General features: G+C 39.4%; 1 long non-coding RNA gene across 1 annotated transcript; it reads left to right on the top strand.

Moving 5' to 3' along the window:
• Nucleotides 1–10,213: 10,213 nt before the first annotated feature.
• Nucleotides 10,214–12,237, top strand: LOC141363629 (uncharacterized). The gene is made up of 2 exons (XR_012369109.1): nt 10,214–10,486; nt 12,099–12,237. It is a non-coding gene; the product is annotated as an uncharacterized lncRNA (long non-coding RNA).
• The last annotated feature ends 433 nt before the right edge of the window (nt 12,238–12,670 follow it).

Genomic DNA, 12,670 nt, shown 5'->3' with positions numbered 1-12,670 from the left:
CAAAGGTCTGGGTCTTCTGTGCAATCCACCACCGGCTCCACACTGTATCGTTGCACAGCATATAATTTTAAAAGCACTTCACCCACCGCACGGCGTCTTCTCTCACGACCGACTCTCTATAATGGCTCCTGACAACAGATACACAGCACTGCACTGCAAGACATCAAGTGTACACACACACTCAGCAAAGTCAAGACTCACCCACGACACACTTCAAGTGACACAAAGTAAGGTCAGGCCATGATCTTCCCGGAGCCGGCTGAGAACCTGCGGGGCGTTGTAGTAGGGGAAAGCTGATGGTTAAATGTAGCTGTCGCAAAGATCTTCCTTCCTGGCAATGCTACGCCGCCGGCTCACCCACCACTCTGCTCCGTGATAGGGCCGCTATCCTAGTTCGCTGGGGGCTCACACACACATTGAACAATACGTTTGCAATAAACACATCCAGCTGTATATTCCTTGTACTCACGGTAAGTTATCACACTTCCTCTCTTTATCTCCGCGATATCCACACTAGCTGGTTTCCTTTACACTGCACGTAATCCAGTCGTACTCATCCGACTATCACACTGAAGATATGCATGTCAATACTCTCACAATATCAAAGACTTCCAATATACTCAGCCACGCTATTATCCTCTTCCTCCGTTTCCAACCAGCGTCTCGTATAGTCCTCCGTTTCCACGCCACAGCAGCACAATATCCACTTCACCACCGGAACTCACGTACCGACTGCAACCAAACAACAACAACCCCTACTGGCTGGTTTTCATGTCCTCTTTATACTCCTTCGCTTCCTTAAGTTCTCCAATCCTTGATCGCTGCGTTTATTTGCCACACCTGTGTTCAATCGGCTTGATTTTGCTCGCGGCGTTTTCCCGGAAGTTCCTGTATTTCTGCTTATCCCGCCGGGTGGAACTCAACCCCGGGCGGAACCAATCTTCTAGAGTTTTGGTTCCGCCCCATGTAATCGTCACCGTGTGACAAGTGCATTGCTAGAATATAAATATATTGTATTGCAATAGGTAACATTAGGTATTAACATTAAATCAAACTAAACAAGAGATTTATAAATGAAAATGTTTAATAACAGTACTGACTTATGGTTACAATTGAAATTGTTTTGGTATAAATGCATCAAAATTTAAATAATACATGTACAATTTACTGTTTCCAATAGAGAACAGAGAAAGAAAGAAAGTTTAGAAGAAAGAGAGTCACCAGCATTGAACTAAAATCTTGGCTAAGGGGTTGTGTAAACCTAAACTTTTAAACGCCGAGCACTTTTTAGCTGTGATACTTGAGCTGTGAGCCAGTTGGTTGTTGTGATACTTGTCCCCGCCCCTCCTCCACTGTGATTAGACGGCTGTGTGAGAACTGACATTGACGATCGGAGCTTTCCACCCAAAGTTGAATCTCTTTCAACTCTTGACGCTCAGCGTCAGCGCGGAAAAACGCTGAGCGCCGGCTTATTTTAAAAACGCAGAGTTTCCATTAAATCAATTAAAAATCTGCGCCGGCCGCGGGCGTAAAACTTTGGTGTCCATGCCCCCTAAGGGGTTGTGCACACCAAAACTTTTAAACACGGCTGAAAACGCCTGGACAACGCCGAATGCCAGCTGTTTCTTTAGCTGAGCGCTTTGGTACCTGTGATACTTTAGCTGTGAGTCGGTTGGTTGCTGTTGTAATGCCCCGCGCCTCCTTTACTGTAATCGGACAGCCGTGTGAGAACTGCCAATGATGAGTGGAGCTTTTCACCCAAAGTTGAATATTTTTCAACTCTCAGAGCTCAGCGCTAAGGGGGCGTGCACACCAAAGCTTTAACGCCTTTTACGCATGGAAGCTCAGCGTTTTTCAAATAAGCCAGCAGCTAGCGGTTTTCTTCCGCGCTGAAAAACTGGTGCCCGGCGGTTTTTCCACGCTCAGCGCTGAGCGCCGAGAGTTGAAAAATGTTCAACTTTGGATGAAAAGCCCCGCTCGTCAATGTCAGTTCTTACACGGCCGTCCAATCACAGTGGAGGAGGGGTGGGGACAAGTATCACAGCAACCAACCGTCTCACAGCTGAAGTATCAGGGGGCGTGCACACCAACGCTTTTACGCCCGCGGCCGGCGCATGTTTTCAATTCATTTCAATGAAAACTCTGCGTTTTTCAAATAAGCCAACAGCTAGTGGGTTTCTTCCGCGCTCAGCACCGAGAGTTGAAAAATGTTCAACTTTGGAAGAAAAGCTCCGCTCGTCAATGTCAGTTCTCACGTGGCCGTCAAATCACAGTGGAGGTGGGGCGGGACAAGTATCACAGCAACCAACTGTCTCACAGCTGACGTATCAGAGCTACCAAAGCGCTTAGCTGAAGAAAGCTTGCACTCAGCTGAAAAACAGCTGGCATTAGACGTTGTCCAGGCTTTTTCAGCCGCGTTTAAAAGCTTTGGTGTGCACGCCCCCTTAATGGCAAGAAAAAGACCATAGAGAATGAACAGAAGAGCAGAGCTCATGGAGACCAGCCCAAAAATGGAAAAATGGAATGGAAAAGGCAGAAAGGCTGAGCATACCCTAACATTATCCCTTCCCTTGACCATGTGACCAAACCCAACATGATACATTCAAACTGACGATTAGAAGACCACCTTTAACCCCCACTGTACTTGACAAACAACTCTGCCAATAGTCAGTGAGCACAGGAATGCAGATGGTAGATTTGGGAATAGGGGTTGTGCCATTAATTCCTGTTTTCCCAGAGTGCACCCTTATTTTCAGCCTTACAACTCTTAAACTCTCCCAGTGTGAATCTAGAAAAAATCCTATCTTTTAGCCAAGCGTTCACATAAAACACCTCTTATTGTTCACTTCTCAAGTAATGAAAGTTAATTTTTTGCTTGAAATAATATGAACAGCAGCTCTGCTAACCCTTCTGCTTTTGCTTTCCTGTTTCTATATCGGGATACCCAATACAGGTTACAGAAGCACAAGTATGGATCCAGCCTCACATGTGAAGACTTCAGATGATGCCAACGCCCCCAAAGACTTCAGATGATGGCAACTATAGATGGACTTAAAAAACTGCCATATTGTAATCACTGCCTCATAGTTTTTATAATAAATAATAATATTTGAATGGACAACGTTTACGCTTTTATATTCCCATTTGTTTGTCCACAATACTCTGCTGGACAATGCAAACTGGTGTGTTTTGCATCATCCAAATATTGTTAATTTACATATATTACAGACATTGTAACAATAGAAAGTGGGTTGAAAGTCTGTAAACTTACTCTATATAATAATAATTGTCTGTTTAACTGAGCATGACTTAAAACACATGACTTGTATTATCTTAGAGCTATTGCTTTATGAATGCATTTTGTTCCTTAATGAGATAAACGCTTACACCTGGTTTTAGAGACAATGCTTAAAGTGTAACTAAACCCCAAACCAACTTTTTTTAGTTAATGATCTGTAAGAATGGGGCTTTATTAGTGCTGTTCGTTGATTTTGATATAAGTTTTTTTTGACATTTGGATATAAAGTGTTTCAATACTGCAATATATGGTGTAAAAACGTCTGAGTGCTTCAGGTTGAACGGTGGCTACTGCAGTTGAATTTTCCTATTGGATGGTGGGTCCAAAAATTGACTCGTGACGTAAGCAGGTTTAAGCTCACCACGCCCTTGTTACGATCTCACCACACACTTATTCGTCCCCTCTATCTCCTTGGGATTTGCCCCCTTTTCTTGCATTTTTCAAATATTGCCAGTGGGTGGAGTCAGGCTCTGACCAGGGGTTTAGTTATGCTTTAAGCTGAGTCCTAGACTACGACACGTTTAGCTGTCCCAACTGAAAATAACTTGCACTGACAGATCTTAAAATGTGCCAGCGTGTTTTAATTTGTTTCAAGATATACACGAGTAACATCTTTCTACGGGATGTTTATTAAAGATGCTTAAACATCTTAATTTAATTTAAATGCCTACACTGTAAAAAAAATGCTGTAATTATGCAGCTGGTTGCCAGTAACTTACTGTAGAAAAAAAGTCTGAAGATGTTTCATGTTCATTTAACTTTGAGCAAACTGTTGCCAGTAATACACAGTAATACTGTAATTTCTAAAGACATTTTTTACAGTAGTTGTGTTTTTAGCTAAGCCTTGTCTATGAAATCAAGCTTTTATGTGGCTTAACACATTAATTAAAATATTAAATTCTGTACACACTTTATTATTAAAACATACTATGCAAGAGCAAGCAGATTAGCCCAGAAAATAAACGCAATGCATTAAAATAACAGTTTGCTTAAAGGTGCAGTGTGTACATTTTAATGGCACCTAGTGGTGAGGTTGCAAATTGCACCCAACAGCTCAGTTCACAGCTCACCCCTTGCTTTTGAAACGCATAGAGAAGCTACAGTAGCCGACACTGGACAAACATGTCATTGTTGGAGACATCTTAATAAAAAGGTTTATCCATTAAGGGCTTCTGTAGAAACATGGCGGCACAAAATGGTGTCTTCCATGTAAGGGGACCCTCTGTGTATGTAGATAAAAACATCTCATTTTAAGATAATAAACACATAACAGTTCATTATGAAAGGTCTTTATACACCACTGATAATATAGTTTTGTATATTATTTTGCATTTCTGTCAAAAGATCTTTCTAAAAATTACACACTGCACCTTTAAAGTATAACATTTTATTAATTAGGTGCATACTCAATTTTATCTTGCCATATCCATTAAGCGGTTTCTGTGGGAGAAAAATGCATTTAATTTAACGCATTGCTTTTATATTTTGGGCACGTCTGCTTGCCCTTACATGATTTAATTACATTTTTTTAATTCAGCTGTTAAAAAAGTTAGTTCTTATTTAAGTTATCGCAAACACTTGATTGCAGTTGTTGCTGCTAAAGGTGGCCCAATAATATTCATTAAAAGCTGTTATGCTTTACTAAACTACATGTTTATAATTGCTGTTAACTATATGATATGACCTGTAGAGATATACCTATAGGCCTGTATACCAGCTGATATATGTGGTCTTAATTTTAAATTGAGCTAAATCAAGTAATATTATTTTAAATAAAGTCATTTTAGCATGCCCAAATAAACGTTAATCAAATAAAACATTGAGAAAACCTAAATAACTTTGGAAAACCACTAGCCACTGTGGCTGGTGAACAAAAAAGTTAATGTCAAGCCCTGTATATAATATAATTACTATTTCACTGTGCACCTGATCATCATGTTTTCTTTGTTTGTTTTTTTCAATAACAACTGACTAGATGTACATTATCTCTTACTTATGTTTTCATATTTGCTCCAACACTCACTGACCCCTCAAAATAGTTATGTGTGCTGTAATGTTATGAATGAAAGTGCTAAATCCCACATTAATTTGAATTTCACATCTTTCGTTTTGTCTTTGTATCCAGCATTAAATCGCTGCTCAAGGGCCTCAGTGAAATGATTCTTCAGTCACCAGCAACTCCCGATAAAGACAAAACCTAGAAAACTTTAATGAATTTTAATGGATACAGCAAAATCATATTCACTTAAAACAATACTTCAAATAGGCTTTTAAGCCAAAAATATGGGTTGTGTTACTGTCATAGTCTGGAATTAATCATTTAATTATTGTTTCATCATCATCATCTGTTCCTCATTTGTTTAACTATTGCTCCACATGTTCTTTGTTATCATCCATGTGTATTTAAGCGTTCTCCCTTTGTCGGATCTCGTGTTGTATACATCTTTGTTACATGTGAGTTTTTCCCCCGGCTGCCAGTTAGTTGTTGTATTATTATATTAAAGTTTATCATTTATCCTAATCTCCATCGTCCTTCCCCGGTCACATACCATGATAGTTACAATTTATATTTCACCTTTCCTCAGAAATTCAGATTTCTTTTGGTCTATGAGATTTGGAGCCAGAGAATAGTTGGACATCTTGTTTTGCTTCATGTTCTTGAAGACACACTGGTTAACTATTTTCTCAATCACTTCTCCGCTTAGTGACTTTCCAAGAAACCAATTTTCTCCTACTGCACGAAAAGAGAGAAACCAAAAAAAATGTGTTTGTATTAGCGAGAGTACAAACAATGACCATGTCCATGTAGTTTCTGGAGTACTTACAGCTATCATCTCTTCATAAAAATTTGCAGCATGGGTTCCTTAGCATTCAGCCATCCTTTCACCCAGATATACTGCCATTTCTCATAAGTTCTTGCTTTATACTTTTAACCTCTGCCTTGCTGAGTTTAATCTCCACCTCCACACAATCATTATCTGCAGCAGCATATTTACTCATTCCCCTCCACCCCCTTGTGCGCTGAAACCCACAAGAAAGAACACTTAAAACCTGCCTTTTGCATTCCACTAGCCAGTTGTAAAATTTCAGATACTATAACTGCCTGTCTGTTACACTCCCAGCTATCTACCTATAATAGGGTAAACCATAGCCATAAGTTCTCCTGTGTAAACTGCCAAGCCATCTGTTAGCCTTTTTGCTATAGCCAAACCCAGTTCTGGTACCACATGTGCCACCCCCACCCTACTATCAGTTCTTTTGGATGCATCTGTAAACATAGTCATACTCTGACTATACTTTTCTGAAATATAACTGTGCACTCTCCATTTGTCTATCTCCTCTTCCTGTTTTTCCTCAAGCAGTCCTAAATCCACTTTAAGTTCTTCATCTGTCTAAGTGGGGACTACAGGTAGCACCACTGTAGGACTTATTTTCAGTGAACTTAATCTCATCTTCACTACCTTGTGTTTTTTTTGTCCATCCAAAGCACACTTGTGAACTTCAGGTGGATGCATGTGATATTGTGTGCGAGGGTGGATCTGTGGCATGTGCAGGAACTGTGATCAAAGAACTTATATTGACAAGAAGTGAAAACCAATAGAACGTACCACTGCAACACCAGCGCCCAGCAATATATAGGCTCCATACATATACACACATATCAGAATTGCTAGAAATGGATTATGTAATCTAAATAATCTCTGTCCAAAAGTGGCAATTAACAGACATGCATCATGTTCTATAAGATTATCATGTTAAAATGGAATTACTCAATAAAGCAAGAAAAAAACTACCTCAAATGTGTATCTATTTAAAACATCAAAATCATCACACGCAAAAAGTCGCTAGAGCAATAGACGGTTTCATCGGATGCACGTGATACACGTCTGGATCCGAACCTTACTTCCGGTTTCGTTTTTTTAATGGTCTGACTAGTTGCTAAACTGATCTCTTGAACAAATGCCTCGTCGAAAATAACAATAAAGTTGTATCCACGTGGACTCGCATTAAGGGTCCCTAAAGTCTGGACTACGTGATGTCATCAAAGTGTGGACTCTGAGGAGGACCACAAGTCCGGAGTGTGCCATTTGGGACAGGACCATAGACTTTAAAAAAAGATGGACAACGCAATGTCGCCTCCCACCATTGTACGCCCTGTCCCAAATGGCACACTCCGGACTTGTGGTCCTCCTCAGAGTCCACACTTTGATGACATCACGTAGTCCAGACTTTAGGGACCCTTGATGCGAGTCCACGTGGGTGCATCGGAGTCGTATTTTGGGACAGACTCGAGCATCACACCGGAAATAGGTAGAGAAGTTGCCCGTCAGTGTGAACTCCTCCCTTCCGTCGTCTGATTGGTCTGATTGCCCTTTCGCAAGGACTTCTGGGTTGGCAAAGTGCGCGAAGCCTGCTGCAGTGCGGGCTTCGCTGAAGATCGCATCAAGGGGGCAAAGGAGGCGCTGATGAGCACACTTCAAAGCGTAAAAATGACAGATGGGACACCCTACGGACTCGTAGACTAAGCGAGAACGCGCAATTTAAGGCCATGAGACCGAAAGTCCACATGAAGTGCGCCATTTGGGACAGGGCCGTAATGAATTGAAGCCAAAAATGTCCGACCACGGTCGCCGCCATGTTAAGTAAAAACGTCAGTTTGGAGCCAAGGCATGCGCAGAAGGAATCGTCCGTGGAGCCAGAGGCGGAGCCACGTTATCAAACTTCCGCCTAAACGCTCGCTCGACCAATTCAACCACGCCACTCATAACAGAAAGCCCCGTTTCTATAGCATCAAATTACTAGCTAAAATGAAACTTACCACAATAAGGAAAACACTTGAACATATATCCGCGTGAAAACAACTACCTGAAAGTACCAAAACCACCTTTTGGAAACTTTTATTGGAAGTGTAAATACTTTTTTTTATTTAGAGCAGAGTCCCATTAGTTTGAATGGAGAGGGCGGGGTTATGACTTGTACTGCAGCCAGCCACCAGGGGGCGATCACAGAGCCAGAGGCTTCACTTTTCAAGGCTTATGAGCAGTGTTGGGAAAGTTCACTTTCTACATGAACTAGTTCAGTTCACAGTTCACAAATTTTAAAATGAACTAGTTCAGTTCATAGCTCATATTTCCAAATTTTGAACTAGTTCACAGTTCCAAAAATGAACTAATTTATTTATAGTTCTTTTTCCCCATATTATTTAAAAAATATATATTGCCATATAGCCCATATAGAACCACAGACAGGAATTATTTTATCAGTTTTAACACTGAAGCTAAATGCATCAGATTTCATATTCATATCCAACTTTAAATCCTTATCCAACCAGGGTTTACGAGCATTGACTGTCTTTTAATTTTTGTATTTGCTTGCACATACCTTGAAAGGCTAGCCGGGTGCTTCAAGGGGGTTTTCCGGGCGAGAAGCGCTGCGAGGCGTTGAGTGTATGACAACTCAGGTATTGCACACCGCACGTGCACGTTAAATAGCGTGAGCTTGTCTATTTCAAGATCCAGAATATGTGTAAGCAGCCTTTGTTAATCGTTAACGATTTAGGACAAATATGATGTTATCTAATGTTAAACTATGCGAGTGGCGCAGCAGGGATTTGGATAGCAGCGTCCAGTCAGTGTTGTTTTGATGACGTATGCAGCCTGGTGGCAGTGTTGCCAGATTGGGTGTTTTTCCGCTACACATTAAGGCCTGTTTACAGTGTGTTTTAGACGCGTTTTCGCCTGGAAGACTCTATAGAAATCTGGCACCCTACTGAATGACGTTAAACTGAGAGAACGTGCCGTTCACAAGCCCCAGAATGAACGAGTTCACCTTGCGTTCATCAGGCAGTAATACAGTACGTTCAGTTCACGTTCGCCCAAAATATGAAGTAGTTCAACACGGCTTATGAGGCACACCCGGACAGGACCTATAAGGTTGCTTAGTTGGCAAGCAACACAGTCACTGAGTTGGCAACACTGCTTCAGCCAATCCCCTTTTTTTAAGCAAGTAAGCCCCGCCCACTTATTAACATTGAATTTGCATACAAGTTGAAAATAAAAATGAACACGAAAATTAAAACGAGAATGAAAAAGAAAAACAGAACATAAAATTAAAACTGAACTTTACATTTTAATTTTGTCCCTATTATTGCTTGGGCATGAATAAAAATCCTTTTAAAAAATGTATTTACAGATTCCTTTTCAAGCTTGTCTTTTAATTTTAATATTGTCAGTCTTGTCTCAAGGTTATATTAAAAATGAACTGTCAAATAATCAATTTAATTTAATTTTTCAATTTGGCCTGAATGATGATTCATCACGTTAAAAATGAAAATGAAATAATTTAATATAATTTTTAAATTTTTATTTTAGCATTTCATTTTCAAATTTGGGACATATTTTGCGATTTTATTTTTTATTTTATAATTTAATTAATTATTTTATAATTTAATTAATTAATTTAAAAAAGTCCAAAACACCTTCCTTAGGTTTCCTCTATGGCCAGCTTAAGGGTGCGGCGCCCCAGCGCCCCCTAGTGACCAGCCGCTACTGGGTGTAAGGGGAAATCCCCTATATGGGGAGGCTGCAGACCGTCTCCATGGAAACGGAGTTGTACACTGACGTCATGGCTATATAAACCGAAGACTCTCGGCGAGCGCTCATTCCTTTGGTTGATCTGAACGACACAGGACGGATTAATTAGCGGTTGCTCTTAACAAAGCGAAAAACTCAAAACTCTACAGATACATTGTTCGAGGACAGAAAGTTTATTCAGTTCATTCAGTTTATTCTGTTTATTCTGTTAAGACCGAGTTTTCACAGTGTGTCTACAATCCACTTGATCGTGTCTTCATCACCGTCTTCTACAGACTTTGGTGGAGGCGTTGAAAAGGTGGATTTCCCCCTACCTATCACCACTGTCAGCATCTCGACTTCATCGTTGTTCGCCAGGTGCATCGATGTAGAAGAAGCTGGAAAAGTGGATTTACCCCCAACTACCTTTCCGGTGAACTACTACTGTCCGCTGTGGGCTTTTTAGGAGGACACGCCGATGTGGTAATTGTTCCGAACGCTGAAACGTCTGTTCAGTACCCTGGACCGTTATCCTTATCAGACGACATAAGCAGCGTTTGGTTACAAACAGAAGGAGAAGAGGAGAGTGTTGTAGCTGCTGAAAACAACATAGCAGGTGAGTCTGAAGTGGACGATGTAACTTTATGCATATTATATAGGCTACACCGTACAGGACATGTTTTATTAATGATAATGATAATGATAACGGTTGATAATAATCCAAAGATGTGGTACATGGATGTGTATTTAAAAGCTAATTGCAAAGCACATATTTTAAGGTGGAACGTTAGAGTTGCTGACAGGAGCAGCGCGCACGTCTTAAATTAGGTCTGCTGTGTTTCCTCTGGGATTTTTCCAGCTTTGGCGGCAGTACATAATCATTTTTAAAACGTAGAATATATACGTGTATTTTATAATTTTCATGCTGTCGTTGGCTTTTCCTTATACTTATACTTATATCCTATGGATTATCTATATTTGATTTAAAATGGATTTTCTAAAAATACGTCCGCATCTTTATTGTGTAACGTTACAAGTTGTGTGTAGCGGAAACACTTGTCTCGTCTGTGTGTAGATTTTTTTTCTTCCAAACGCTGTTGTTGACTTCTGAGATCGTCCAGTCTTCATTCATGCAGTTTTAAAAGTAAAAGTAAATGAATTTAAGCATGAATGACATAACGGGGTGGTTTCCCAGACAGGGATTAGACTAGTTCTAGACTAAAATAAATGTAAGAGCTGCCCAAACTGAAAACAACTTGCACTGACATATCTAAAAATACATCAGTGCCCTTTGTTTTGCCTCAAAATGCATACCAGTGATGATTTTAGTAAGGCATGTTTGTTAAAACTAGTAATATTTCCTATTTAAAGGCCTAGTCCTGGCTTAAGCTAATCCTTGTCCGGGAAACCCCCCCAACATTGTTTAAACTAGAAATGTATATTGTTTATAATAAATACATATATTATATACACATGTAAATGTTTCTATACATTCATGAATGTGTGTATACATGATAATTACACACAGCACACACACATATATTATGCCAAAAATCACTTTTATTGTGTATGCGATTAATCGTGATTAATCGTTTCCCAGCCATTAATAATGTGTTTAATGAGAAAGAAATTGAAAAAGAAGTCTCGCACAAAAAATGGGAAATGCGTCACATCACTTAACTTCTGCGTTAGAAATAAGGTGGATAATTTTTTGTACAAGACATTGTTGATTCCAAAAGTACGATGTGCTTCCTTATACAACTTTTTATTTTACTCGGAAAATATCACATTCATGTGAAAAAATGGATAAAAGCTAAGCCAAAAAAGAAATTAAACATTAGACAAAATCAAGAACAAAAAGCAAGAAAGACCTATGAAGCATTTTGTTACTTTGAATTGTTGTAACTTGCCAATGGCATGAACATTTTTTATTTTACATTTTTATGTACGTTTATTTGTTTTCCACTTGTTGCGAGTTGTATATTTATGTATAAACATTTGTATAATTCTTGCATTTGTGTAATTAAAAAAAAAAAAAGGTAGCACTTGTTTTTAAGACACAGATTAATCTTTGCCAAGGTTGTAAGTGCAGCCAACAGCAGCACGTATTGTTAATCTGTTTTGTAATGATTTTTACAATTTTACAAATGATTTTTGAACAATTTACTGCTGTCATAATAAGCCATTTATCGTTACAGCACTAATTTACCCATAATTTATTTTTACAGCAATGGATTTTGTTCTTCCAAATGGTGTGTTGTCTTCTGAGATTGTTCAGCATCCTGGACCCTCCTCAGAAGCCATAAACAGTGTTTGTTTTGAAGAAGAAGGAGGAGACGAGAACGCTGAAAACATCTCATCAGGTGAGATTGAAGTGGACTGTGTAACTTTAACGCACACGCACAGTAATTGTGTGGATTTTTAGGCACCTGCAAATGTGATGATAACCATTTAATGAAGGTCAATAAGGTTTTAAAGTAAAATTGGGTGATATTAAACAATTAAAGGGATAGTTCATAGAATAATTTTCTCATCCTCATGTTGTTCTAAACCTGTATAAATGTATTTTTTTCTGACCAACACAAAAGAAGATATTTTGAGAAATGATGGTAAGCGCACAGCTCATTACAGTAACCATTGACTTCCATTGTAGGAAAAACAATGATGAGCCCCATTCACTTCCATAATAGGAGAAAAGAATACTATAGAAGTGAATGGGGCTCATGAACGGTTTGGTTACACACATTTCTCAAAATATCTTTCTTCATGTTCATCAAAACAAAGACATTTAGACATGTTT

Source organism: Misgurnus anguillicaudatus, chromosome 4, assembly GCF_027580225.2.
Source record: "Misgurnus anguillicaudatus chromosome 4, ASM2758022v2, whole genome shotgun sequence".
Classification (NCBI taxonomy): domain Eukaryota; kingdom Metazoa; phylum Chordata; class Actinopteri; order Cypriniformes; family Cobitidae; genus Misgurnus; species Misgurnus anguillicaudatus.
This window is presented reverse-complemented; position numbering and strand designations above follow the sequence as displayed.